At 34.4% G+C, this 26,066-nt stretch overlaps 1 long non-coding RNA gene across 1 annotated transcript; it reads right to left on the bottom strand.

Annotated features, from left to right (window-relative positions):
* Positions 1–3,913: 3,913 nt before the first annotated feature.
* LOC139495090 (uncharacterized) lies at positions 3,914–24,714 on the bottom strand. The gene is made up of 3 exons (XR_011657256.1): positions 24,579–24,714; positions 16,003–16,102; positions 3,914–3,952 (listed from the first exon to the last, which is right to left on the bottom strand). It is a non-coding gene; the product is annotated as an uncharacterized lncRNA (long non-coding RNA).
* Positions 24,715–26,066: the final 1,352 nt, after the last annotated feature.

The following is a 26,066-nucleotide window of genomic DNA, read 5'->3' as shown; positions in this document are numbered from 1 at the left end:
AATAAAAAATCACACAGCAATACTACATGTATTTATGTTTTACAATGACGTAGCATCATGTTTGTTTTTAGGTGATGGTGTTAGGAGAGTTTAGGTCGGATTAATCTGAAAGATCGAGATATGTAAACTTACTATCTTTGATGCGTTTTATTAATGTCCTTACCTTGAGTACACTTCTTATCCTGACTACATTGATGTATATCTTACTTGTATTAAATAGCTGAATGTCCTTAACTTGGGTAAATTCGTAATCGTGACTACATTGGTGTATATCTGACTTGTATTTAAAAATAGCTGAATGTCCTTACCTTCAGTTCATTCCTTATCGTGACTACATTGATGCGTGTGACAGGCAGCGGCCTTGTTTTGAGAAGTTGTAGAAGGACACTCTGGTCGAAGCTTCTATAATATTTGTTTTTAAATATTAGAAAAATCAAAAAAGAAAAATGTCAGTTGGCTGATTTGGATTATTGATATTATTGTGAATGAATTAATTTCGTAGATGTTTGTTTTTTTAATAGTTGTTACATTGTGAGTGTCTTTGAACTAGCTGTCAGACAACTGCGAGTACCCTCAGATCTGTTCATTGTGTCTTTTTGTGTCGGGATGTATAAGTACCCGGCCACGTCAACTTGTATTTTTGTCCATGTGATGAGTAAAGCCTTTTTCAACTGATTTTTATAGTTCGTTCTTATGTTGTACTGTTATACCACTGTCCCAGGTAAGGGGGGAGGTTGGGATTCCTCTAACATGTTTAACCCCGCCACATTCTTTATGTATGTACCTGTCCCAAGTCAGGAGCCTGTAATTCATTGGTTCTCGTTTGTTTATGTGTTACACATTTGTTTTGCGTTCATTTTTTTACATAAATAAGGCCGTTAGGTTTCTAGTTTGAATTGTTTTACATTGTCGTATAGGGGCCTTTTATAGCTGACTATGCGGTATGGGCTTTGTTCATTGTTGAAGGCCGTACGGTTACCTATAGTTGTTAATGTCTGTGTCATTTTTGTCTTTTGTGGATAGTTGTCTCATTGGCAATCATATCACATCTTCTTTTTTATATTTGTATTGCAGATGAACTAAAATAAAAAAAAAAAAATTCTCTCCAATTTTTTGCTCTTTATTTTGCCCTTTTTACCGTTAATCCTTAATAAATATTTGATCTGAGCGTCACAGATGAGTCTTATGTTTACTAAACGCGCGTCTGACGTACTGAATTATCATCCTAGTACCTATGATAAATATTAATGTCTGTAACAGCTATTTGAAAATGAAACTTGAATATCAAAACATAAACTATATAATTATATTTAAGCTACTTGCTGTTGAGGGTTCTTTACACTGTCGAGATCCACATATATTTGGACAGCATGTTTTAGTACCTAAAGAAAACGGAATTACAATTGTATGATTGATTGTTCATGTTGTTGGTGTTTCTACGCCACTGTGTAGGCTAAGTTCTGATTTGACTGGGATCACCGTTCATCTATCATATTCAAAATTTGTTTTGTTTTGACCTGTGATCCTGAGTCCTTTGACTTTTACCCTTCGCACATTGCAACATTGTTTAAAATGAGTGGATTACGCCATAACTATTTATGGCATTGATTTACAATTAATGATATCAAAACTTTGGGACAAGCACAGACCGCGTTTGGCAGATTTGTAATGTATCAATTGACGTTGTTTTCTGTCAGTTTCATTATAATAAAGATAACAACATTGTATTCTAACCTATGACGGCATCACTAGATGATTTGATGGTCGCAAAAACCCGTCTACTGTATCTGCTGACTCATTGCAAGTAAACTTAACTTGCGTTATCAATTTACCAATAAATTACCAATTGATGTCAATTGAGCTAAAATTACAATACAGTTATCTCCTAGTTTGTTTTCATTTTTTGCACTATCAATTGATACCATGTGAATAAGGTACGTTATCCAATCAAAATGATCGTTTCCAATTGTGAACTTTCCATTTCTAAGTAGCAACATTCCAGCAGCACCTGCATGCGGGGTATATATCTCTCAATTGATACGATATTCCCGTGCTTGCATTTCCTATCATGATTTTTTTGATAGAGGGTTACTGCTCACAAGGAAGCTATTAAATCAAGAGTTTCAAATGGTGAAGTTGAAATCATCCCTTCGTAAATTTTACGGACGCCATCACGAGTTGGTTGACCGTTATGGAATAAACATTTCACAAATGATATCGGATATGTTCCTTACGTCGTAACTACAATCCCCTTCCCTTTCATGAATTTGACCTACCGAATTAGACTATTTACCGGATTTGTAATCACATAAGCAACACGACGGATGCCGCATGTGGAGCAGGATCTGCTAACCCTTCCGGAGCACCTGAGATCACCCCTAGTTTTTGGTGGGGTTCGTATTGTTTATTCTTTAGTTTTCTATGTTGTGTCATGTGTACTATTGTTTTTCTGTTTTTCTGTTTGTCTTTTTCAATTTTAGCCATGGCGTTGTCAGTTTGTTTTAGATTTATGAGTTTGACTGTCCCTTTGGTATCTTTCGTCCCTCTTTTACAAACGTTGTTGCATTATAATTCTGTTTTGAAAACACTTTAAACAAAAGGTACATACCTGAACAGTCTGCATCATTACCTCCACAATTAGAAATGACGAATGCTACCATACAATAGCTCAATGGTTTTTCGGTAAAAGTCGGACATAGTCCGTATTTACGCTTTACTGTCTGAAATCATAATTAAAAAAGGGATATCTTTAAGCCTCGGTCACATCTGAACAGATAGCTCGAACGGATGCCTAAGGTCTCAGTATTACCTTAACGGATAGCTCGAACGGATGCCTAAAGCCTCGATCACACTTTAACGGATAGCTCGAACGTATGCATAACGAATGTTTTCTCTCAATCCGTTCATGTCCGTTTTTACCCCGCCCGTCCATATCCGTTGCAAGTCCGTTAAGAGTACGTTTTATCCGTCGACGTCCGTTTTGTCCGATGGAAAATTTTGAGCATTTACAAAACTTTGAACGGAAGTCCAACGGATGAAATGTCCGTTGAACGTCCAGTAGACGTCCGTTTTGTACTGTACTCGTCCGTTTCGTTTTCGTTTTATATCCGTTACGTGTCCGTTTTATATCCGTTGGAGGTCGACAGATAAGTTCACCAACGGACTTCTAACGGACGTGTAACGGACGCCTAACGGATAAAACGGATGTTGAACGAATGGGAAACGGGCTTCTACCTGACGTTTAACGGATAAAACGGATGATGAACGGATCTGAAACGGATAACTGTCAATGAAAATTTTCGCGTCAGAAATGACAATTAAATTTTTAAAGGTTCATTAGTTCATCCGTTTTATCCGGTACGCTTTAATTAGGTGCACGTTTTATGCGTTACTCGTCCGTTTGATGTACGTCCGACATCCGTTCTGTCCGTTATGTTTCGGATTTTGTACGTTGCATATCTGTTGTGTGTCCGTTATGCATTCGATACGCGTCCGTTTTATCTGGTCAGTACATCAACGGACAACTTTTTTTTTCTCACGATTTACACAAATTAGGTTATCACTAGAACAGCAAACGTTTTTAGTAAATTCACGAGTGTTTTCTGTATTTAAAGAAATATAATTTGGTTCCTAAGTGAGTGATTCGTTTTTAAACATTACACTTAATGGCTTAAATTAAAACAGACAAACAATTAAAAACAAAACACAAAACAGAAAACTAAGAAGGATCAACGTTTAACCGACTGTATGTTTTTGGCGATAAGTTATATTGTGTAAGTCACATTAGGAGATAAACTATGCATTTCGATTTTAATGTTGTAATACATTTTTAGCTTGTCATAAAAAATTCAAAACGAATGAGACAATAAATCTTACATTTTTTATTTTTTGTTACCCAAACAAACTTTACTTATACATTCTTTTCAACATTCTCTAGGGCAGCACATCGAGTCTAGAAAATATAAAACCAACACGAAACAATAGAATATTACAGAATCGAAGGAATACCTATTTATAGTTCAAATACTGATTGATTAGAATTTGATGTTGCTTATTGCTGATAAACAAAATGTTTATTGAATTTATTTTCTATATGACAATGTTAAAAATAATGAAAGTTAATTTGGCTGTGAAAATTGCAGTCATTAACTGTGTTATACACACTTAAACATGTAAATTTTCCCCCATTTTCATATTGGCTATTTCTCCATTATCATTGGCAAAAAATGACGGCAGTGAATTGATTGCTTACTGTTAAAAGTAAAGATAAGATTACTGCATTCAAATGTAATTGAAATGAGAAGGGGAATTAAGGACTATATCAAATTGACAAATAATGTTTATAAATGCACAGGGTCAACAATAGAAATGAAAAACATAATGATTTTTATCTGATGACGTCCCAATTACGTCATAATATGTGCTATTTTCACAAATGATGACAAATACAGAATATTTATCTTTATTTCAGTTGAGAAAACATCAAGCGCAGCTAAGAAATAACAAAAAAATTTAACAGAAACTTTATTATAACTATTGACATAATATCATCCAATTTCAAGTTTGTTCTTGGGTGTGCACGTTCTTTTTGAGTCTTAAAAAGTAAAATCACAAAAATGCTGAACTCAGAGGAAAATCAATACGGAAAGTCCATTATCACATGGCAAAATCAAATAACAAAACGCATTTAAAACGAATAGACAAGAACTGTCATATTCCTGACTTGGTACAGGCATTTTCAAATGTAGAAAATGGCGGATTAAACCTGGTTCTATAGCACTAACCCTCTCTCTTTAATAACAGTCTCATCAAATTCCGTTATATTTACATGATGCGTTAAATAAACAGTCACAATTAATAAAATAGTAAAAATATGGGTACATCAGTCATCATCGCATAACAATTTTAAAAGGGACAATTTAACAGAACATAAAAACATCTATCTACGAACACATGGATTGACTTGAGTGTCTGACGTCATAAAATTTGCATACGTCACATAAATTTGTCGTTCAATGTGCATACAAACAGTTTTAAAATTTACATAGGCAATGTAAGCATACAGGGTTAAAAAATCAAAAGTATGTAAGAACAAATTACAGAAATAGACCGAGATTTAAACTAGTCTAAAAGTTATAGGTAGAATTTATGAGAATCCAAAAATAGATAATTCCACTACGCGATTGAATGATTTTGACGTTTGTGGTTCAACGTATATAGAAATTCATAATAGAAATATATCATAATGACATTTATTTAACAATTTGACAAAAGCAAGCAAAATCACGAAATTTTACAAAAGGTGTCATAATGAAGTCATAATTTATTGCCTTGATAACTTGATACATGCACATTTTTTTTCTCCATATTAATTAATTGCACTAATTCATCCTGTATTATAGGGCGGATATGTCAAATACGAACTCATATAACAGGGTCTAATAGGTATTGCTATAGATATATAACCAAAACATTTGTCAGAATTGTCATAAAGAGACAAAACCGGAATGTAGACTAAATGATATATATGTTGTGAATTTAAACTACTGTTTCAATAGATATTATAGATTCGTTTTTTAGTTTGATTAGTTTACACTAGTAATTTTTTGAGGCTTGTTCGGTTTGAGCCAACGCCCCGTGTTGGAGACCGTACTTTGGCCTGTAATGGTTTACTTTTTCAAACTGTGACTTTGATGGAAAGTTTTCTCATAATCACTCATATCACAACTTCATCTTGATTCTGTTTTTTTTTATATAAACGTTACATTGGTTAGGTGTTATCACTGTCAATAAACAAACCACTAAAACCCCAATATCACTGGCAATACACAAACCACTACACTCAAACATCACTGGTAATACACAAACCACTAGAACTCCAATATCACTGGCAATACACAAACCATTACACTCAAACATCACTGGTAATACACAAACCACTAGAACTCCAATATCACTGTCAATACACAAACCACTAGAACTCCAATATCACTGTCAATACACAAACCACTAGAACTCCCATATCACTGTTAATACACAAACCACTAGAACTTCAATACGAAAACCACTAGAACTCCAATATTACTGTCAATACACAAACCATTACACTCAAACATCACTGGTAATACACAAACCACAAGAACTCCAATATCACTGGCAATACACAAACCATTACACTCAAACATCACTGGTAATACACAAACCACTAGAACTCCAATATCACTGGCAATACACAAACCATTACACTCAAACATCACTGGTAATACATAAACCACTAGAACTCCAATATCACTGGCAATACACAAACCATTACACTCAAACATCACTGGTAATACACAAACCACTAGAACTCCAATATCACTGGCAATACACAAACCATTACACTCAAACATCACTGGTAATACAAAAACCACTAGAACTCCAATATCACTGGCAATACACAAACCATTACACTCAAACATCACTGGTAATACACAAACCACTAGAACTCCAATATCACTGTCAATACACAAACCACTTAAACTCCCATATCACTGTCAATACACAAACCACTAGAACTCCAATATCACTGTCAATACACAAACCACTAGAACTCCCTTATCACTGTCAATGCACAAACCACTAGAACTCCCATATTACTGTCAATACACAAACCACTAGAACTCCCATATCACTGTCAATACACAAACTACTAGAACTCCAATATTACTGGCAATACACAAACCACTAAAACTCCCATATCACTGTTACTACACAAACTACTAGAACTCCCATATCACTGTCAATACACAAACTACTAGAACTCCAATATCACTGTCAATACACAAACCACTAGAACTCCAATATCACTGTCAATACACAAACCACTAGAACTCCAATATCACTGTCAATACGCAAACCACTAGAACTCCAATATCACTGTCAATACACAAACCACTAGAACTCCAATATCACTGTCAATACACAAACCCCTAGAACTCCAATATCACTGTCAATACACAAACCCCTAGAACTCCAATATCACTGTCAATACACAAACCGCTAGAACTCCCATATCACTGTCAATACACACACCACTAGAACTCCAATATCACTGTCAATACACAAACCACTAGAACTCCCATATCACTGCCAATACACAAACCGCTAGAACTCCCATATCACTGTCAATACACACACCACTAGAACTCCAATATCACTGTCAATACACAAACCACTAGAACTCCCATATTACTGTCAATACACAAACTACTAGAACTCCAATATCACTGTCAATACACAAACCAGTAGAACTCCAATATCACTGTCAATACACAAACCACTAGAACTCCCATATTACTGTCAATACACAAACTACTAGAATTCCAATATCACTGTCAATACACAAACCGCTAGAACTCCCATATCACTGTCAATACACACACCACTAGAACTCCAATATCACTGTCAATACACAAACCACTAGAACTCCCATATTACTGTCAATACACAAACTACTAGAACTCCAAAATCACTGTCAATACACAAACCACTAGAACTCCAATATCACTGTCAATACACAAACCACTAGAACTCCCATATCACTGTTAATACACAAACCACTAGAACTCAAATATCACTGTCAATACACAAACCACTAGAACTCCAATATCACTGTCAATACACAAACCCCTAGAACTCCAATATCACTGTCAATACACAAACCACTAGAACTCCAATATCACTGTCAATACACAAACCACTAGAACTCCCATATCACTGTCAATACACACACCACTAGAACTCCAATATCACTGTCAATACACACACCACTAGAACTCCCATATTACTGTCAATACACAAACTACTAGAACTCCAAAATCACTGTCAATACACAAACCACTAGAACTCCAATATCACTGTCAATACACAAACCACTAGAACTCCCATATCACTGTTAATACACAAACCCCTAGAACTCCAATATCACTGTCAATACACAAACCCCTAGAACTCCAATATAACTGTCAATACACAAACCACTAGAACTCCAATATCACTGTCAATACACAAACCACTACAACTCCAATATCACTGTCAATACACAACCCACTAGAACTCCATTATCACTGTCAATACACAAACCACTAGAACTCCAATATCACTATCAATACACAAACCACTAGAACTCCCTTATCACTGTCAATGCACAAACCACTAGAACTTCCATATTACTGTCAATACACAAACCACTAGAACTCCCATATCACTGTCAATACACAAACTACTAGAACTCCAATATTACTGGCAATACACAAACCACTAAAACTCCCATATCACTGTTACTACACAAACTACTAGAACTCCCATATCACTGTCAATACACAAACTACTAGAACTCCAATATCACTGTCAATACACAAACCACTAGAACTCCAATATCACTGTCAATACACAAACCACTAGAACTCCAATATCACTGTCAATACACAAACCACTAGAACTCCAATATCACTGTCAATACGCAAACCACTAGAACTCCAATATCACTGTCAATACACAAACCACTAAAACTCCAATATCACTGTCAATACACAAACCCCTAGAACTCTAATATCACTGTCAATACACAAACCCCTAGAACTCCAATATCACTGTCAATACACAAACCGCTAGAACTCCCATATCACTGTCAATACACACACCACTAGAACTCCAATATCACTGTCAATACACAAACCACTAGAACTCCCATATCACTGCCAATACACAAACCGCTAGAACTCCCATATCACTGTAAATACACACACCACTAGATATCCAATATCACTGTCAATACACAAACCACTAGAACTCCCATATTACTGTCAATACACAAACTACTAGAACTCCAATATCACTGTCAATACACAAACCACTAGAACTCCAATATCACTGTCAATACACAAACCACTAGAACTCCCATATTACTGTCAATACACAAACTACTAGAACTCCAATATCACTGTCAATACACAAACCGCTAGAACTCCCATATCACTGTCAATACACACACCACTAGAACTCCAATATCACTTTCAATACACAAACCACTAGAACTCCCATATCACTGTTAATACACAAACCACTAGAACTCCAATATCACTGTCAATACACAAACCACTAGAACTCCCATATCAATGTTAATACACAAACCACTAGAACTCCAATATCACTGTCAATACACAAACCACTAGAACTCCAATATCACTGTCAATACACAAACCACTAGAACTCCAATATCACTGTCAATACACAAACCCCTAGAACTCCAATATCACTGTCAATACACAAACGGCTAGAACTCCAATATCACTGTCAATACACAAACCACTAGAACTCCAATATCACTGTCAATACACAAACCACTATAACTCCCATATCACTGTCAATACACAAACTACTAGAACTCCAATATCACTGTCAATACACAAACCACTAGAACTCCAATATCACTGTTAATTCACAAACCTCTAGAACTCCAATATCACTGTTAATTCACAAACCACTAGAACTCCAATATCAGTGTCAATACACAAACCACTATAACTCCCATATCACTGTCAATACACAAACTACTAGAACTCCAATATCACTGTCAATACACAAACCACTAGAACTCCAATATCACTGTTAATTCACAAACCACTAGAACTCCAATATCACTGTTAATTCACAAACTACTAGAACTCCAATATCACTGTCAATACACAAACCACTATAACTCCCATATCACTGTCAATACACAAACTACTAGAACTCCAATATCACTGTCAATACACAAACCACTAGAACTCCAATATCACTGTTAATTCACAAACCACTAGAACTCCAATATCACTGTCAATACGCAAACCACTAGAACTCCAATATCACTGTTAATTCACAAACCAGTAGAACTCCAATATCACTGTCAATACACAAACCACTAGAACTCCAATATCACTGTCAATACACAAACGGCTAGAACTCCAATATCACTGTCAATACACAAACCACTAGAACTCCCATATTACTGTCAATACACAAACTACTAGAACTCCAATATCACTGTCAATACACAAACCACTAGAACTCCAATATCACTGTCAATACACAAACCACTAGAACTCCCATATCACTGCCAATACACAAACCGCTAAAACTCCCATATCACTGTAAATACACACACCACTAGATATCCAATATCACTGTCAATACACAAACCACTAGAACTCCCATATTACTGTCAATACACAAACTACTAGAACTCCAATATCACTGTCAATACACAAACCACTAGAACTCCAATATCACTGTCAATACACAAACCACTAGAACTCCCATATTACTGTCAATACACAAACTACTAGAACTCCAATATCACTGTCAATACACAAACCACTAGAACTCCCATATCACTGCCAATACACAAACCGCTAGAACTCCCATATCACTGTAAATACACACACCACTAGATATCCAATATCACTGTCAATACACAAACCACTAGAACTCCCATATTACTGTCAATACACAAACTACTAGAACTCCAATATCACTGTCAATACACAAACCACTAGAACTCCAATATCACTGTCAATACACAAACCACTAGAACTCCCATATTACTGTCAATACACAAACTACTAGAACTCCAATATCACTGTCAATACACAAACCGCTAGAACTCCCATATCACTGTCAATACACACACCACTAGAACTCCAATATCACTTTCAATACACAAACCACTAGAACTCCCATATCACTGTTAATACACAAACCACTAGAACTCCAATATCACTGTCAATACACAAACCACTAGAACTCCCATATCAATGTTAATACACAAACCACTAGAACTCCAATATCACTGTCAATACACAAACCACTAGAACTCCAATATCACTGTCAATACACAAACCACTAGAACTCCAATATCACTGTCAATACACAAACCCCTAGAACTCCAATATCACTGTCAATACACAAACGGCTAGAACTCCAATATCACTGTCAATACACAAACCACTAGAACTCCAATATCACTGTCAATACACAAACCACTATAACTCCCATATCACTGTCAATACACAAACTACTAGAACTCCAATATCACTGTCAATACACAAACCACTAGAACTCCAATATCACTGTTAATTCACAAACCACTAGAACTCCAATATCACTGTTAATTCACAAACCACTAGAACTCCAATATCAGTGTCAATACACAAACCACTATAACTCCCATATCACTGTCAATACACAAACTACTAGAACTCCAATATCACTGTCAATACACAAACCACTAGAACTCCAATATCACTGTTAATTCACAAACCACTAGAACTCCAATATCACTGTTAATTCACAAACTACTAGAACTCCAATATCACTGTCAATACACAAACCACTATAACTCCCATATCACTGTCAATACACAAACTACTAGAACTCCAATATCACTGTCAATACACAAACCACTAGAACTCCAATATCACTGTTAATTCACAAACCACTAGAACTCCAATATCACTGTCAATACGCAAACCACTAGAACTCCAATATCACTGTTAATTCACAAACCAGTAGAACTCCAATATCACTGTCAATACACAAACCACTAGAACTCCAATATCACTGTCAATACACAAACCACTATAACTCCAATATCACTGTCAATACACATACCACTAGAACTCCAATATCACTGTCAATACACAAACCACTAGAACTCCCATATCACTGTCAATACACAAACCACTAGAACTCCCATATCACTGTCAATACACAAACCACTAGAACTCCAATATCACTGTCAATACACAAACCACTAGAACTCCAATATCACTGTCAATACACAAACCACTAGAACTCCCATATTACTGTCAATACACAAACCACTAGAACTCCCATATCACTGTTAATACACAAACCAATAGAAATCCAATATCACTGTCAATACGAAAACCACTAGAACTCCAATATTACTGTCAATACACAAACCACTAGAACTCCAACATCACTGGTAATACACAAACTACTAGAACTCCAATATCACTGTCAATACACAAACCACTAGAACTCCAATATCACTGTCAATACACAAACCACTAGAACTCCAATATCACTGTCAATACAGAAACCACTAGAACTCCAACATCACTGGTAATACACAAACCACTAGAACTCCAATATTACTGTCAATACACAAACCACTAGAACTCCCATATCACTATCAATACACAAACCACTAGAACTCCAATATTACTCTCAATACACAAACCACTAGAACTCCCATATCACTGTTAATACACAAACCACTAGAACTCCAATATCACTGTCAATACACAAACTACTAGAACTCCAATATCACTGTCAATATACAAACCACTAAAACTCCAATATCACTGTCAATACACAAACCACTAAAACTCCCATATCACTGTTAATACACAAACTACTAGAACTCCCATATCACTGTCAATACACAAACCACTAGAACTCCAATATCACTGTCAATACACAAACCACTAGAACTCCAATTTCACTGTCAATACACAAACCACTAGAACTCCCATATCACTGTCAATACACAAACCACTAGAACTCCAATATCACTGTCAATACACAAACCCCTAGAACTCCAATATCACTGTCAATACGCAAACCACTAGAACTCCAATATCATTGTCAATACACAAACCACTAGAACTCCAATATCACTGTCAATACACAAACCCCTAGAACTCCAATATCACTGTCAATACACAAACGACTAGAACTCCAATATCACTGTCAATACACAAACCACTAGAACTCCAATATCACTGTCAATACACAAACCCCTAGAACTCCAATATCACTGTCAATACACAAACCAGTAGAACTCCAATATCACTGTCAATACACAAACCACTAGAACTCCAATATCACTGTCAATACGCAAACCACTAGAACTCCAATATCATTGTCAATACACAAACCACTAGAACTCCAATATCACTGTCAATACACAAACCCCTAGAACTCCAATATCACTGTCAATACACAAACGACTAGAACTCCAATATCACTGTCAATACACAAACCACTAGAACTCCAATATCACTGTCAATACACAAACCCCTAGAACTCCAATATCACTGTCAATACACAAACCAGTAGAACTCCAATATCACTGTCAATACACAAACCACTATAACTCCAATATCACTGTCAATACACAAACCACTATAACTCCAATATCACTGTCAATACACAAACCAGTAGAACTCCAATATCACTGTCAATACACAAACCACTAGAACTCCAATATCACTGTCAATACACAAACCACTAGAACTCCAATATCACTGTCAATACACAAACCACTAGAACTCCAATATCACTGTCAATACATAAACCACTAGAACTCCCATATTACTGTCAATACACAAACCACTAGAACTCCCATATCACTGTTAATACACAAACCACTAGAACTCCAATATCACTGTCAATACGAAAACCACTAGAACTCCAATATTACTGTCAATACAAAAACCACTAGAACTCCAACATCACTGGTAATACACAAACTACTAGAACTCCAATATCACTGTCAATACACAAACCACTAGAACTCCAATATCACTGTCAATACACAAACCACTAGAACTCCAATATCACTGTCAATACAGAAACCACTAGAACTCCAACATCACTGGTAATACACAAACCACTAGAACTCCAATATTACTGTCAATACACAAACCACTAGAACTCCCATATCACTATCAATACACAAACCACTAGAACTCCAATATTACTCTCAATACACAAACCACTAGAACTCCCATATCACTGTTAATACACAAACCACTAGAACTCCAATATCACTGTCAATACACAAACTACTAGAACTCCAATATCACTGTCAATATACAAACCACTAGAACTCCAATATCACTGTCAATACACAAACCACTAAAACTCCCATATCACTGTTAATACACAAACTACTAGAACTCCCATATCACTGTCAATACACAAACCACTAGAACTCCAATATCACTGTCAATACACAAACCACTAGAACTCCAATATCACTGTCAATACACAAACCACTAGAACTCCAATATCACTGTCAATACGCAATCCACTAGAACTCCAATATCATTGTCAATACACAAACCACTAGAACTCCAATATCACTGTCAATACACAAACCCCTAGAACTCCAATATCACTGTCAATACAGAAACGGCTAGAACTCCCATATCACTGTCAATACACACACCAGTAGAACTCCAATATCACTGTCAATACACAAACCACTATAACTCCCATATTACTGTCAATACACAAACCACTAGAACTCCAATATCACTGTCAATACACAAACCACTAGAACTCCAATATCACTGTCAATACACAAACCACTAGAACTCCAATATCACTGTTAATTCACAAACCACTAGAACTCCAATATAACTGTCAATACACAAACCACTAGAACTCCAATATCACTGTCAATACACAAACCCCTAGAACTCCAATATCACTGTCAATACACAAACCACTAGAACTCCAATATCACTGTCAATACACAAACCACTAGAACTCCCATATCACTGTCAATACACAAACCACTAGAACTCCCATATCACTGTCAATACACAAACTACTAGAACTCCAATATCACTTTAAATACACAAACCACTAGAACTCCCATATCACTGTTAATACACAAACCACTAGAACTCCAATATCACTGTCAAAACGAAAACCACTAGAACTCCAATATTACTGTCAATACACAAACCACTAAAACTCCAACATCACTGATAATACACAAACTACTAGAACTCCAATATCACTGTCAATACACAAACCACTAGAACTCCAATATCACTGTCAATACACAAACCACTAGAACTCCAATATCACTGTCAATACACAAACCACTAGAACTCCAACATCACTGGTAATACACAAACCACTAGAACTCCAATATTACTGTCAATACACAAACCACTAGAACTCCCATATCACTATCAATACACAAACCCCTAGAACTCCAATATCACTGTCAATACACAAACCCCTAGAACTCCAATATCACTGTCAATACACAAACGACTAGAACTCCAATATCACTGTCAATACACAAACCACTAGAACTCCAATATCACTGTCAATACACAAACCGCTATAACTCCAATATCACTGTCAATACACAAACGACTAGAACTCCAATATCACTGTCAATACACAAACCACTAGAACTCCAATATCACTGTCAATACACAAACCACTAGAACTCCAATATTACTCTCAATACGCAAACCACTAGAACTCCCATATCACTGTTAATACACAAACCACTAGAACTCCAATATCACTGTCAATACACAAACTACTAGAACTCCAATATCACTGTCAATACACAAACCACTAGAACTCCAATATCACTGTCAATACACAAACCACTAGAACTCCCATATCACTGTTAATACACAAACCACTAGAACTCCAATATCACTGTCAATACACAAACCACTAGAACTCCCATATCACAGTTAATACAGAAACCACTAGAACTCCAATATCACTGTTAATACACAAACCATTAAAACTTAAATATTACTGTCAATACGTATATACACAAACCACTAAACTCCAAATACGAAACTTGAAAATCAGCATTTTGAGTTCTTTGTTTGAATTGGTAAAACAATTTATTATACATGTATTTTATATCCGTCTTATTCTTGATAGTTTCCGATGGTTTGATAAGGACGATAACGTGAAACCTTTTTCTCAGTCATTTGTATAAGCTTCTTCAATGTTTTTTTTATGTAATACTTTTAAAAAAAATATAATATTGGTATACCGAGCAGGATACAAACAACCCAACCCTACGCGTTGTTATCACTAAATGTGGTGATAATATCGTGAAGAATGAGTTGTTTGTACGGTTAATACTTTTATTTAAATTTCAAATTGTAATCTTACCGTGGTTACAGTCACTATTTGTCTGACATTTATCTGTTTTGGGTAAACCGAGACATTTTCCTGTCTGTTTAATCTTTGGGCATGGTGGATCGATTGCTGACTGTATAAATAAAGATAAAATTACTGTTTAACAACGTACGTAACAAAAATCAATCATATGATATCTTAGTTTACACTATATTGTACATATGTGCTATCACAATAATATCAGTTTATTCGTTTCCAGTTTAAAGATCTTAGAATATTGTGCTGAGGTACAACTTACGATTGAGATCCTAGGCGTACTGTTTTTTTTTCTTGTTAATGTAAAAATAATATTATAATTGTAGTTTATATATAGTGCGTGTCGGGCATAGTTAAAGGCTAGTTGGTGCCAATATATAATAGAAGCCTGATCTCGCATCCAAGCAAGGGAAGAAAAAAAATGTTCTTCCGCAAATTTACGGATCTAGCATTGTCCTGCTGTTTTTTAGACGAAGTATATACCCAAAATGTGTTTCTAGCCTTGGATCATCATCACTGGTGATCTGATGGTGAAAATCTGTATTTGAGTTGTTACTGGTTCAGACGTGAATGCACACTACTTGATGCTGAAAAGTTAAAGGTATAGTTTGTAATAGTCAATGTTTGCAGCAGTATTTCCTTATCGACAATTTTTTCGGCCTATTTTTTGGGCATCATGTGTTTTAGTCTGTGCGTCCGTTTGTTCGTCCGTTCGTTCGTCTGACTGTCCCGCTTCAGGTTCAAGTTTTTGGAGGAAGTAGGTCTTAAAGAATTTGAAGTACAATCAGTTTTAAACTGATAGCATTTTTCACATGCTATAATCTTTCTAAATCTATTGCCATATTAGAGTTTTTATCCCATTTTCGCGTTCAACTAAACATGGAAATGACAGTGCGTATAATGCATCCATGTACTATGGACACATTTTTGTGTTCCGTCCGTCTACTCTAAATGTGTTTGACAATTATAGATTGCAGCAATTTGACTCATGATAATAGTCCTATATCTCTATTTCATGATGTTCATTTTATAAGATTTAAAATTTTGTAGGTTCAAAGATTTAAAAAATTGAATCACATGTCGATTGTTCAGCTCAGATTTTGATTTTGAATTTCTAAAGGTGTATGCAATTTCTCAACAAGTCTGGACTCAGCTTCAATATGTTTGTCGGACACTTTCTGTATAGTAGGAAGACTATGCAAAAAGTCTGGTTTAACAGCTTAATTTTGAAGCCGATTGTATACAATGTTAACAATGTTTAAGTACATGTGAAATCCTTCAACCACACACATTCTTTTATGATTTGTTTTTGTCTTTCTTTCTCTATGTTGTGTATTGTATACTATTATTTGACTGTTTGTTGTTTTTAGCAGTTGCGTTTTCAGGTTATTAACGATCTATTAGTTTGAATGTCTCTGGCATCTTTCGCCTCTCCATTGTCGATATTTATCAACTAATTAACTTTGTACAATCAATTCGATATTGATTTTTAAAGTTGTTAAAATCTGAATACTTGAAGTGTTTTTACGTAAACTAGAATAAAGTAGTAGAAAACATACATAGTTCATGTCAGATTATTATATTTCTATCATAATTGTTTTATGTGAATATATTTAAGAATATTTTTTTATTGTTGTCATGATAAGATATCACTTAAGCCATGAGTAAGACAATAATAACCTTTCTGCCGCGTAAAGACTGCCGACATCTTCGAAAAATCTTCCAAAACCAAATTGTTACTGTATTACTTCAAATTCTTTGTTATAAAATATAGCCACCCTGGACGATATGTGTAAAATGTTTGACAAGTGATAAAAAAACACATATTTGTAGTCTATATTTTAAAAACGACTGTTCGTAGCTAAACAAAAATGTGTTTTCCTTCAAACGAAATGATACACAATTGTTCCACCTACTTAAAGAGGGAAAACAGATACTAAAGGGACAGTCAAACTCATAAATCTAAAACAAACTGACAACGCCATGGCTAAAAATGAAAAAGACAAACAGAAAAACAATAGTACACATGATACAACATATAAAACTAAAGAATAAATAACACGAACCTCACTAACATATAAGAAAATATCGTTACAGGGAGTAAAGTATATCATATAATATTCGATAAATCCTATATCTTATAAAAGTGCGTTATGATCAGTATCAAAATCTGAAATGTACTTTTATTGTTGCTGCTTTCAATAGTTAAACATGAATATTCAATTGATACATTTTTAAGGATAATTATCATAAATATTTAAAAGCAGTGCTAACACGTTTTGGTGGATCAACGTATGCACTAAAAAGAGATAATTTCAAACGATTGTCTGATTTCATGAGATTTCTAACGGCCTCCGGAAAATACATTTATTTTCATTTTCCTTTTCTTATTTAATCCAGACCATGATTTCTTTATATTGTGTATTGGTGACTGTTTATATAAGACAAAATGTGTTGTGTGTTTGCTAATATGATCTAATAAGACACACTTATATCAGGTTTCAAACAATGTCAATAACAATGATTTTGTGTTTATTTTTATGATTCATTTGTAAAGTAGTTCTTTAATTAAATACACCATACTTGCGTTTTATCTACATAGGGCTCACCAGAGACTTTTAGATCAAAATAGTAAAGAAAGCCAAACAAGTACAAAGTTGAAAAGCATTGATGACCAAAAGTTCAAAACAGTTGTGACAAAAACGACTAAGGCTTACTATTCCTTAAATAAGAACAAACCTTAGTATGTAGAACAAGTCTTGCGTTTGCGAAAAGTGAATTCATAAAAAAAATATAAAGGAGAAGGAGAAGTTAATGTATTGCGAAAAAAAAATGATTTTACAATCAAAATATGTTCCATTTTCATGGTATACGATACAAACGAAAGTTTTAAAAAGAACGCATCAGTATATACTTGTAAATCAATACATTTTGTTTTGTAGATATGTTGATTTGATACGTACATAATTATATATTGTTACATGAACACAATATCTCATATTATACAAAGTAATGATCTAAATAAAAATAAGTAAGTGCAGTAATAAATGGAGAACATTACGTTTAAAAACAGATATAAGTATTTATATAGCTTATTTATGAGCCGTGTTTCTATTGGTAAAGATTTGAACGAGTGATGAACTTTCTCCAGCTGTTTAAGATTTAAATGTGTGTAACGGTACAGATAAGATCTGTCATAGATGCAGAATTAGAACGACTGATGAAGTATAGCAAATTGCCACCTAAGTTAAAGTAATCAAATAAATTAAGAATGACTAATATTTATTATATATAATTACACAGGCTTGTATTCAAGACATAATATATATACAAAAGTAATAAAAACATAATATAATAAAAAATACAAAATATAAAATTGGCGTTACGGGCAACATGCTAGCAATTGATATGTATTTAAAAAATAAAAAATAAAATACATATCTCAATTAAATTCACATTATTCGAGCATCTATCGCGGCACTTGCACTTGACGACAGAGTATATTAATTAATTTTAATACCTGCATGTTGAGCGCTGGCCCAGCCCATGCTTAGAGGGTATGGGCTCACTTTGCAAACTGAGACGGATAACCTCGAGTGAAAAAAACCATTTGCACACTAAAACATGTATCCAAAAGAACTGTCAAATGGACAAACAAATGATTCGTTCACCCGACGAGAGGGCTGCCTAGTTATCCATTTTATTCAGGGCTGCCTGAGAACTCAGATAATAATTTTGTGACAAGTAAAGAATGGATGAAATTCATTATTACATTGCCCAAACGAATTGCTGCACATGTTGCCAAAGCACAAACCACAATCTCGGAGGTGTAAGGGGCGGATGGAGGGTAAATAATTACAAAATAAAAATATTGCATAAAAATAAACATGTGTATCTAATCCATATAAAAATTACAACTGCAACTTAACTAAATTTCTAATGTACCCTAGAAAAGTAAGGGAGGAGTTACTTAAGATTGACATGCCTTATATCAAACAAGATAGACTATTAACATTGCGGTCAGACAATTCCCAGACTTCCATAAATAAGTCAAGATAAGAGATAAAGTAAACAAATGGCATCTGCAAGGAAATAAACACTTACATAAACTTTAATTAATGAACATTAATACGCATTTATGAGCCGTGTTTCTATTGGTAAAGATTTGAACGAGTGATGAACTTTCTCCAGCTGTTTAAGATTTAAATGTGTGTAACGGTACAGATAAGATCTGTCATAGATGCAGAATTAGAACGACTGATGAAGTATAGCAAATTGCCACCTAAGTTAAAGTAATCAAATAAATTAAGAATGACTAATATTTATTATATATAATTACACAGGCTTGTATTCAAGACATAATATATATACAAAAGTAATAAAAACATAATATAATAAAAAATACAAAATATAAAATTGGCGTTACGGGCAACATGCTAGCAATTGATATGTATTTAAAAAATAAAAAATAAAATACATATCTCAATTAAATTCACATTATTCGAGCATCTATCGCGGCACTTGCACTTGACGACAGAGTGTAGATGTGGTACCGTGACTTCAAATAACTTTCACCATATACTTTAAGGAGAAAGTCACGAGCCACTTTAGTATACATCAAACAGAAACATAACTCGTAGAGTATTGAATGAAACCTCAAACAATGTGAACCTAATAGCAAAGCGAGCCTTTTAAAAGAGAGTATTTACAAGAGCCCGAAGCATAATTCAAAGAACAATTATATGTTACTTCAAAATACCTCTCTACGAGTGACATGTTGAGCGCTGGCCCATCCCATGTCAAACATGTGTAACTCAAGTATACCCACTCTTTTAGTTTATTTAATTAATTTTAATACCTGCATGTTGAGCGCTGGCCCAGCCCATGCTTAGAGGGTATGGGCTCACTTTGCAACCTGAGACGGATAACCTCGAGTGAAAAAACCATTTGCACACTAAAACATGTATCCAAAAGAACTGTCAAATGGACAAACAAATGATTCGTTCACCCGACGAGAGGGCTGCCTAGTTATCCATTTTATTCAGGGCTGCCTGAGAACTCAGATAATAATTTTGTGACAAGTAAAGAATGGATGAAATTCATTATTACATTGCCCAAACGAAATGCTACACATGCTGCCCTTTTAACGCATTGAGTATCCCCAAAATTATTCCGAGACAGTGGTTGTGCCAAATTGAATATTGTTACTTATTTATATGTTTTCGACTAATTAGAGCAAACTTTACAAAAATAAGCAGAAATCGATAGTCTACTTAAATACAAAACAAAAAATAAAAAATTATAATAACGAATCACTAATTTCCGTTCTAACAAAGTTTGAATCGTAATTATTTACACATTTTCGAAAGAGCTTGACGAATGTCAACTTCAGATGTTCTTATATAACGACTGGAAGTTGAAATAAAAACAGAAAACTATTTAAAGTGATTAAGTTTTTATTGTAATTTATAGTATGTAATATCGTTAACTGTTTGGCACAGTAGCAAATGTTACACACGTTTAAAAAAAAAAGATGACATAAATCTGATGTTGTCAAACAATTATGGGTATGATAGAAAAGAAGAGAACACATTGATTAACACATTCTATTGTTTTGATGAAAAAAGGGGGATTGTCATCTGGAGGTTTAATTGATTTTTTCGTTTTCTGGTAATCAAATTGATTTTTTTTTTTAATAAAAATCAGTTCTTTTGACCACATTTATTTTGTGTCACAAACCTATGCTGTGTCAAATATTCAATCAAAATTAAGAGTTGTTTTAAGCTTAAATGTTGTGTCCATACTTGCTCGGCTGTTTCGCTTTCAACCTCTGCAGGAAATCTGGTTTGCCGTCACTCTGACAGCCTCTAGTTACACTTGAATTTTGGAAATCATTGTTAATTTTGGAATATGGCTCTATCATGCATAGATCATAGTAATTAAAGACAAGGAGTTTTTAAAGCCCTCCCCCTTTTTAAAAAAGTCTGGAGTTTTTTACTGTTAATTTCTAGCTGTGTAAAGTTAACTTAGAATTAAAAGCAAGTAGCAAATACAATTTAATTTGGCATGTTTATTGTGATATAGTATAGAAAAAACGTGAATTTAATCGAAATTGAGAGAAAACTTAGAAGAATACCAGATTTAGATAAAAGGGGGAGGGCTAAAAAATTTGTCTTTTAGCCAATATTTATGGCATAGACCAGATCATTTTTCAAAGTTAGGCTAATCGTTTATGGTAATTTTTTTATTTTCCCTGATTTCACATCATTTTGAAAGAAATCAAAGTTATTTAATATAGAATAAAAGTTGAGGAACAAAATTATTTCATATAAATGCAGGGAAAGTTGTCCATTACATCGCAATAAACTAAACATGCATATTATGCATATTATTATTTTTGATATATATTTTTTCTTTAGGATATTTTTTTTTTCTTTTCAAATTTATTGTTCAGAAATACAATGAAGCTAGGAGGAAAGATACAGAGAAATATAAATTTATAGCTTATCATTTTGTGATCAACATCTGGTTATAATTAGTGAATCACTAAGAAAGTGTGTCCACATATTTATATCTAACTGATACTGATAACATGGTTAGATAAATTTATAGAAAAATATTAGGAAATCCGGGCTTATGTCTTAGAGTGATAAATCATTTCTACAACTAGAATTTAAAGTGACATGGTGATGAAGTTCTTTAACAGAGTGAGCTATGTTAAGTAGATAAGATACAAACGATCTCCCAGGAATAATGACTCTCATAGCAAAATTTAAATGACCCAATAAACTTAACATCTCACGTTTTGTACATGTTTTGCGATTGAGGAAAAACAATAGGTATTCCTTAATTCGACATAATTTATTTTCGGGTAATCTAGCTTCCATACGAATAGTGTCCAATATTATACCTAAGTATTCGATGCATGTTACCGGTCCTAAAGTTTTATGTTTTGCGATCGGAATTTCAAGTGAAGCAAACACGGAAACTAAAGTTTTCATAGTAGCGTCGGCATTTGCTGACGGTCTGTCGATTGTTAAGAAATCATCTAGTAGATGTAGAACTGTATTAATTCCATAATTATTGTGTAAAATCCAACACATAGCGATAGATAAATTGTCAAAAATTTTAGGACTGGAACGACACCCAAATGCTAATCTAGTGTAAAAGTAATACATAGCGGCACGCGGATCCCCTGTAGCAATTACCAGCGAGATAATAGTTGCAGATTTCTCTCCCTTTGTGGAATAGCTTTGGTCTTCCGTACTGGTCAATATCGGCTGATTGTGGTTTAGAATACGGTGTTGTAGGATTGCGCTTTTGTTGGGAATGGTTGTTTTTGCCCTGTGATGTATCGGATAAATAACACATTTCAGTGCTATGCAATGAACTTCCACATACGCCACATGTATTGATAGCTCTCCCTAAGCAAACTGAAGAATACAGTTTCTCATCTCTGATTGACCAGTCAACGGTCAAACCTTTTGTTAATTTAATTGCCGCAACTTTCTTTGCGAAGGCCTTATGGTATTCATAGAAAATGTTACCTTTGAACTTCGTTGCCATTTCTATGACATCTTGCAAAAACATGTCAAGTTCTACCCGACGATCTTCGAATTCGCACACAATGTTTTTGTAAATGTTAAATGCCTCTATATATTCTTGGATAGATAGGTCACGCTGCAGGCGATGATCTTTTGGCTTAAGAAGGAGAATAGATCCATCTGCCTCTATTTGCTGTGTATCACTTTGATTTTCATTTACAGGAATAAGCAAAGAAACTAAATTAATGTACTTGCCTTCTTTAATATTTTGTCGCTGGATTTGTGACACTGTTTGTATGTGCGGAAACATACCAGCAGACACTTTCCCGGAAGCACTATATCCCTGTGTTTCGATAAATTGAGATGACGATTGAATTTGAGTACCAGTATGCGATACATCATTCCCGGTAGCATTCTTTTGAAGATCCACTACTGTTTTAAGAATTTCTCCTTGACTTTTAACTGTTTCGGTCAACGATTTAACATTGGCCGATAGTTCACGAATAGTGTTCTCTGATATGATATCATTGACTACTTCTGTGTCATCATTTGTTTGCACATTAGCAGCAGGCATAGGTTGACGATTAGAGTGTAACAAAGCTTGTAATTGTTTTTGGCTAAATGAAGCAGGAGCATTAACTCCAATCACAATTAGTTCTGCTATTAATTCCTCTTTTGATTTTTTGCTAGAATCATTTGAATTTACAACATTAGCGGATTTTCGTTTCTTTGAAGCCATTTTAAATAATTACAAAATAAAAATATTGCATAAAAATAAACATGTGTATCTAATCCATATAAAAATTACAACTGCAACTTAACTAAATTTCTAATGTACCCTAGAAAAGTAAGGGAGGAGTTACTTAAGATTGACATGCCTTATATCAAACAAGATAGACTATTAACGTTGCGGTCAGACAATTCCCAGACTTCCATAAATAAGTCAAGATAAGAGATAAAGTAAACAAATGGCATCTGCAAGGAAATAAACACTTACATAAACTTTAATTAATGAACATTAATACGCACATGTGAATGAATTACACAAAGTATAAAAATCACGGCTGGCCACATTCTCGAATGATATATAAACTCCAACAAATACTTGTTACGAGCAAAAAGAAAAACGAAGTGTGATATCATTTATATAACGACATTCGGCATTTTTTCATAATGCGCATAACACTCGAATGCATAGTGCATGTTTTAGTAAATCATATTAATTTGATTAAAGACCTTCTACAGCATGTTACCGTCATAAAACAATCTGTCTTTTGCAGCTTAACCTTTCAGTAATAAAATGTTCAGACAATCAAAAGTAGATTTTTGTGGATTCAAGTAACTTAAACGGAGAAGCTATTATTGAAGGATTATAAAAGATATAGGATGAGACAACGAGACATGCATCCACCGATAATACATTTTATATTTACACCAGATGTGTGTTTCGTCTACAAAAGACTCATCAGTGACGCTCGAATAAAAAAATGTTTAAAAGGCCAAATAAAGTACGAAGTTGAAGAGCATTGAGGACCAAAAATTCCGAAGATATGCCAAATACGGCTTAGGAAATCTATTTCTGAAGTAGAAACGCCTTAGTTCTTCAAAAAAATAAAGTTTTGTTCACAGTTAAGTTATCATTATGAACATATCAATGATAACTCAAGTCAACACAGAAGTTCTGACTACTGCGCTGGTGATACACTCGGGGAAATAAATCTCCACCAGCAGTGGCATCGACCCAGCGGTTGCAAATAAACTCATCATAGATATCAGGACCTAAATATAGACTGATCAATGGTGCTATTATTACACTACATATATATTGACGATAAATGAAAGCAAAGACACATTTTATAAAAAAATATGTTGCTATTGTTACCGGACATGTACACCTATCTAAATGGGGAATTTTCTTTTTTTAATTATCAGGTTACATGTATCTGATAACAACAAGGATAGAGAATATTAATCCCGTGCCTCGCATTGAGTGAGTAACATGTTCTATGTACGATAAAAAATATATTTGCTACAACGTTAATGGGTCTGTAGAAGATATATTGCAAGCCAACATGTCTGCCGAAATCAAACGTTTCTTATTGTCAAAATCGTTTCATGTTGCATGACATACACATAACGATCCTATTCATAATGCTGGCAACATATGGACTTACACTTGTCCGTTTCGACAGTCCGCCTCACACTTAGCCTACTTAGGGTTAATACGGCTGATTGCATTGGACTACATTTTTAAAGCTTAAACTTTTAAATTAAATTGATGGTGTTTGTACATATACATAGGATATGCATCTTGTCAGGTTTTTTATGACAGGTTCCTACATATGGTATGTTGATAATATATTACGTCGTTTTTTTTTATGTTGACCTATATTGTGGGTCCAATCACTGCCTAAACCTCTTAAGGAAAATCAAAACCAAACCATTTTTTCGATTGTAAAGAGTTAAAAAGCGTCTCAAAAAGTTATTAATAATTGCTGTATTTTTATAGACAAGATT

Source organism: Mytilus edulis, chromosome 11 (assembly GCF_963676685.1).
Source record: "Mytilus edulis chromosome 11, xbMytEdul2.2, whole genome shotgun sequence".
Classification (NCBI taxonomy): Eukaryota; Metazoa; Mollusca; class Bivalvia; order Mytilida; family Mytilidae; genus Mytilus; species Mytilus edulis.
Note: the sequence above shows the minus strand (reverse complement) of the source record. Positions and strands in the feature narration are given on the sequence as shown.